The 6644-nt window shown below is 41.9% G+C and overlaps 1 pseudogene across 1 annotated transcript; it reads left to right on the top strand.

Moving 5' to 3' along the window:
- The first annotated feature begins 2395 nt into the window (after positions 1 to 2395).
- On the top strand, positions 2396 to 6368 carry LOC115109666 (carboxypeptidase A1-like; annotated as a pseudogene). Its single transcript, XR_010461139.1, has 11 exons — positions 2396 to 2503; positions 2943 to 3024; positions 3209 to 3343; positions 3517 to 3621; positions 3831 to 3931; positions 4172 to 4273; positions 4419 to 4529; positions 5061 to 5151; positions 5377 to 5576; positions 5759 to 5843; positions 6040 to 6368. The product of XR_010461139.1 is annotated as a carboxypeptidase A1-like (transcript).
- The last annotated feature ends 276 nt before the right edge of the window (positions 6369 to 6644 follow it).

The raw sequence follows: 6644 nt of genomic DNA, 5'->3' as shown, positions 1-6644 counted from the left end.
TGTTCCGGAACAGTAAAGATAACTTTCATTTGCAGTTCTGATTCTGTTCCTTTGAAATATGTTATTTTCCGGGTTTTTGGTTCTGGTCCCTGAATCGGTTCCAACCCCTGGCTGGCTACTCAATTCTGTTGATAATTCATGTCACACATGTCAATGTATTAATATCTTAAAACTACTTACGGCTGAAATCCCGTTAACGGAATCGATTTGATAACAGCCAGTGAAAGGGCGCCAAATTCAACAGAATTCTCATAATTAAAATTCCTCAAACATACAAGTATTATATACCATTTTAAAGATAAACTTGTTGTTAATCCCACCACAGTGTCCTATTTCAAAAAGGCTTTACAACGTAAGCATACCATGCGATTATGTTAGGTCAGCACCTAGTCACAGAAAAACAGCCATTTTTCCAGCTAAAGAGAGGAGCCACAAAAAGCAGAAATAGAGATAAAATGAATCACTAACCTTTGATGATCTTCATCAGATGACACTCATAGGACTTCATGTTACACAATACATGTATGTTTTGTTCGATAAAGTTCATACTTATATCCAAAAATCTCAGTTTACATTGGTGTGTTATGTTCAGTAATGTTTTGCTTCCAAAACATCCGGTGATTTTGCAGAAATATACAGAAATACTCATCATAAATGTTGATGAAAATACAAGAGTTATACATGGAATTAAAGATATACTTCTCCTCAATGCAACTGCTGTGTCAGATATCAAAAAAGCTTTACGTAAAAAGCACACCATGCAATAAACTGAGTACAGCGCCAAAACAAGCCATACAGATACCCGCCATGTTGTGGAGTCAACAGAAGTCAGAAATAGCATTATAAATATTCACTTACCTTTGATGATCTTCATCAGAATGCACTCCCAGGAATCCCAGTTCCACATTAAATGTTTGATTTAGTTCGATAATGTCCATCATTTATGTCCAAAGAGCTACTTTTGTTAGCACGTTTGGTAAACAAATCCAAAGTCATGAAGTGCGTTCCCTAGTTGCAGACAAAATGTCAAAAAATTCTGTGACTGTCCGTAGAAACATGTCAAACGATGTATGGAATCAATCTTTAGGATGTTTTTAACATAAAACGTCAATAATGTTCCAACCGGGGAATTCCTATGTCTGTAGAAAAGCAATGGAACGAGAGCTAACTCTCTCGTGACCGCGCCTCAGAGCCTGTGGCAATCTGCTAGACACCTGGCTCAAACAGCCCTTATTAGCTCCCACTTCATAGTAGAATCCTTAATCAAGTTTCTAAAGACGGTTGACATCTAGTGAAAGCCTTAGGAAGTGCAACATAACCAATATCCCACTGTGTATTCAATAGCGGCTGGGTTGAGATTTGAACTTCAGATTTGAACTTCAGATTTGAATAATAGAGAAGTAGATGAAGATGTCATACAATCTAACTTTTTGTCTGACTTGTTGGGAAAGTGGTCCAAATGTCAGTTGTTTATAAAGTTAGAGAACGTTTTGTTAATGCGGTTACTTAAACAGCTGTAATGTTTGAAGTGGATTTAACAAGCCTCAATTAAGATAATTAAGACATGGATTGTTTATATGTGCCATTCAGTGGGTGATGGGCAAGACAAAATATTTAAGTGCCTTTGAACTGGGTATGGTGGTAGGTCCCAAGCACACCTATTTGAGTGTGTCAAGAACTGCAAAGCTGCTGGGTTTTTCACACTCAACAGTTTCCCGTGTGTATCAAGAATGGTTCACCACCCAAAGGACATCCAGCCAACATGACAACTATGGGAAGCATTGGAGTCAACATAAGCCAGCATCCCTGTGGAACGCTTTTGACGCCTTATAGAGTTCATGCCCCGATGAATTGAAGCTGTTCTGAGAGTAAAAGTGCGGGCAACTCAATATTAGGAAGATGTTCCTAGTATTTTGTACAATAGTTGTTTTGCTATAGTTTATAAAAGTTTGAAACAATTTGAAGTTGGGATAACCTGAACATTTGAAAGTTGGCTTGGTGTATCTAGCTTGAACGGTTCAAGAGTTATTGTTGTTGAGTTATTTTATGCAAATGTTTGCAAATGTATGTGTATACTTACAATTGCTAAAAATGTTCAAGAACTTGACGTTAGAATAGCCTTAACATGTTAAAGTTGGTTTGGTGTCTCTAGCTTGAAGGGTTCAAAAGTTACTGTTGGTGAGTTCTTTTATATGATCAGACCGAAACATGAGCTCAGAGGTGAAACATGAAGCTAGTGGACGGAGATCAGACACTGATGCAAAAGGTGCAGAAACCAGCCGTCTGGTACTTCCAAATATCTTCGAGGTAGCGTGGGAAGCAAAGCAGCAGGCATAACACGTAAGTACCCTTAAGCAAGGTCGTGGTTTGGTCATGTGATCTGGTGCGTAGCATAAAAGGTGGAGGCTACTGCCTGTGGCTCTACTCCATAGGCAACGATGAAGGGGCTGCTCGTTTTGACTGCGCTGTTTGTGGCCGTTTTCGGCAAGGAGACTTTTGAGGGGTGAGTGGACACACCAATGGTACAACTTTTTGTAAAACTGTCCAATTCTATTTGATGTCATGTTTGATATATCACCAGTAGTTGCTATGTAAAGATTGAGGAACCATAGGAAGGGTAATAATGCCATATGTCATGCTTGCCCCTGTGATTCTGGAGACATGAGTTGCCTCTTTAGACTGAACGACAGTCAGGCTTTATTACTTTTCAATCCTCACTTCAACTGAATCGTTAGAAATGACTACTCATGGGGGACGGAAAGATAATATTTACCATGATAACTGTAAAGAGGAAGCAAAGCTTATGGTTAATGGTGACAAAAACTGTAAGTTATGCTGTAAGCAGGCATTTAGCCACAGTCTTTGTTGGGTAACTTTTTTCTCTCCCTTTCTCAACTCCAAGCATAGTTGTTGAAAGCTGAGTGGTTCTCCTGTCTTTGTAGGGACCAGGTACTTCGTATCACTGCGAGGGATGAGGTCCAGCTCACTCTTCTGAAGGATCTGTCTGAGATGGAATATCTCCAGGTATGTGACATGATAATCATCACTGTAGAGCCTTGACCAGGCCATTTCCCTTTCACTATAGCTGCTCAAAACACTTATATCGGCAAACATTTTAGTCCAGGACTAGGCTTAATCTGTGTCTGGGAGACCGGCCCATTTGTGTTGGTTTGTTGACCTAACGTGCCATTCCTCTCCTATGTCCAAGTTGGATGTGTGGATGGAGACCACTGACCTCCCCACTTCTGTGGACATCAGAGTTCCCTTCACCAGCCTGCAGACCGTCAAGGCCTTCCTGGAGACCGAGGACATTGAGTACTTCATCATGATCAAGGACCTGCAGGTAGGACTGCTTTCTGTGTCAGGGAGAAAGTGACTGAGGTCAGGGTGATTACTTCCGTCTTACTTCGTCTTGGCTGATCTTGAAATGTGTAAATCCATGTCGTGACTTACAGTAAATAAATACGATGGTTGAATAAGCCTTGTCGTGACTTTTGACCTCCCTTTTGCCCACAGGTTATGCTGGATGAGGAGAAGGAGCAGATGCTGAGTTCTGCCCGCGCCACTGCCCCCAGAACCAGTGATGACTACGACTACTCCAACTACCACACCATAGCCGACGTAAGTTCTGTATCCCGAAACGCAAGCGGCAAGGAGAAATGGGACAGCCCATTTCACATGACCACTCAGAGCAGCACACATTCAGGCAGACACTATTAAGACTGTTATCATAAGATCCACATAAGAGTGACATCACAGTGACATGGTCTGACATGACACCTAGAATATTGTTTGAGTTGACTGTAACATCTCTCTTTCTCTCTCTCCAGATCTACGCTTTCCAGGACATGCTGGTGGCTGAGAATCCCAACCTGGTTAGCAAGATTGTGATTGGCCAGAGCTACCAGGGACGCCCCTGAATGTGCTCAAGGTAAGTGCCTGACCACAGTGGGCCTTGTCATATAACTAACGAGTACTCTTTACACGTGAAATATACATCTAATAGAGACATACAAGCCTAGTCTTTGCCTGATCCTGGATGAGACACCATTTTTTGGTACATGTTAATTAAGTGCTCGGTTGTATGTTAAATGTCTCAAGTTTACAGTATTTGAGGATTACGGTAGATGTTCATTACACCCCCCCCCCCCCCCCCTTCTCTATTTTCTAGTTTAGCACTGGTGGAACCAACAAACCTGGTATCTGGCTTGACACTGGAATCCACTCCAGGGAATGGGTGACACAGGCTAGCGGCACCTGGTTCGCCAAGAAGGTGCATCAGCGCTAACTCCCTGACAGTCTTTAAACCTTTCCCCTCTCTTCATCTACGCATCTGTTCACCAAACCACTGTATCACTCCCACTATTACTCACTATGTATGAGCAGTCATCATGTAAGATTTCTGTTTCCATGTCCAGATTGTGACCGACTACGGACGTGACGCCGCCCTCACCGCCATCCTGGACAAGATGGACATCTTCCTGGAGATTGTGACCAACCCTGACGGCTACTACTACACCCACACTAGCGTGAGTCGCTCACAACAGAAAATGTGTCATTTACGGTACATTTTAGGTTAATGTTCCGTACTTGATCGCTATGATTACTAAATGTTACATTGTGTTTACATCACGTTATATCGCTCCACCTCTTTGATTATTAACTCCATGTTACACGTGTGCGTGATCTGAATCTCTTGTACATATGTGAGATCTTAATTTGAGCCAGTTTGCTACAGCATGAAAATAATCCTGCAGCAGCAGGACATTTGAATTATAATGTGGATTATAATTAATGGACAATTTTGTAAGGGTTGATGCATTTTTTGCAATCGCAAATCAAATCTGAAATGTCAAAGTGGAAATTAAACTTCAGAAGTCTTTTCAAACCTCAAATACACTGCACATTTTAAAAGTTCTCCTGCTACAGGGTGATCAAATTAAGATCCTACATCTGTACCGAATATCAACTATCGAATCTAACTTTCACAAATCTCAATGTTGTATCCTGTTTTGTCATTTGACTTCTCTCTGACTTCATCAACCTTTCATGTTCCACAGAACCGTATGTGGCGTAAGACCAGGAAGCCCAACCCTGGCTCTTCCTGCATTGGAACTGACCCCAACAGAAACTGGGATGCTGGTTTTGGAGGTATATTTTCCAGTTCACTTAAATGTTCACTCAAATACAAAAGATTCAGATGTCACAAACTCAATAAGAGACCAAATCTATTAAAAAAATGTCAAATAAAGAGGTATCTCCTTGCACCTGGTGAGACAGTATTTTACTGTGGAAAATGTGCATTGTTATTTTTTAGTCTGGCACTAATCTCTTTTATCCTTTTGTCCTTTTGTCTATCCCCTCTATCTTTGGAAGGTCCCGGTGCCAGTGACAGCCCCTGCTCTGAGACTTACCGTGGATCCAAGGCTCACTCTGAGTCTGAGGTCAAGTCCATCGTGGACTTTGTCAAGTCTCATGGCAACCTGCAGGCTTTCGTGTCCATCCATTCCTATTCCCAGATGCTCCTCTACCCCTATGGTTACACCAGGACCCCCTGCAAGGACGAGAGCGAGCTGGTGAGTTCAGCATCCATCAACTAATTGTCTTTGGTAACATAACATGTTTGGTAACAACTTGTGGCATCCGTGCCTATAGGCGGCACCCTGCCTGCATTCTCCACTACATGTGGCCTCACCAGGGGAAGGGAGGCTCCAACAGGGTACTTTAACATTAGGTTACTTTTATTATCTGCCCACAGCACAACCTGGCCAGGAAGGCTATCACTGATCTGGCTTCCCTGTACGGAACCTCCTACAGATACGGCAGCATAATCAACACCATCTGTAAGTGTCAAACACCGGCTTAACCTATTCATTGCTTTAAATGGATCCCATCGCATGCCATTCCAGTCCACACTAGTCCACCACGGTCTATCAACATGAGCACACTCCATCTGAATAATATAAACAATGCTGTTATATACTCTGTGACATTAAGACAGAAACTATTGTCAATTCCCTTTTTTCTTGTCAATTCCAGATCAGGCTAGTGGTGGTACCATTGATTGGACCTACAACCAGGGCGTCAAGTACTCCTACACCTTTGAGCTGAGAGACACCGGTCGCTATGGTTTCATCCTGCCAGCTAACCAGATCCTTCCTACTGCCAAGGAGACTTGGCTGGCTCTGATGGCCATCATGGAGCATACCAAGGACAACACCAACTAGATGGGTCACCACGACAACCTACAGGACACTCTGTCATTGTACTGTTGTACATATATAGGAAAAGCCTAGATGTACCATTAAGTCTACCATGGTTCTTTCCAGGCCAGAAAGAGATCAATAAATATCAACTGTTATACCTGATTTTGTCTATTTCATTTTTAACACTTTGCCCAGCTCTTTAGGTGATGTCAAAATGAAGCAGAGAGAAAGGTTGTAATGGTTGAAGTAATCTCTCGTGGAGAGGTACAGACTGTATATGAAAAAACATATTTGAACTTTTGTGTCAAAAATAAAGGACTTTAGTAACATAAGAAAAAACATGTTGTTTTAAAATGTCTTCAAAATGAAAAGAAGTCCCCTGTGGGTGTGTGCAATATGGACCTGACAAATATGTCTACGGAGTGATGCGGCTTTTAA

This window comes from Oncorhynchus nerka, linkage group LG25 (assembly GCF_034236695.1).
Source record: "Oncorhynchus nerka isolate Pitt River linkage group LG25, Oner_Uvic_2.0, whole genome shotgun sequence".
Lineage (NCBI taxonomy): Eukaryota > Metazoa > Chordata > Actinopteri > Salmoniformes > Salmonidae > Oncorhynchus > Oncorhynchus nerka.
Note: the sequence above shows the minus strand (reverse complement) of the source record. Positions and strands in the feature narration are given on the sequence as shown.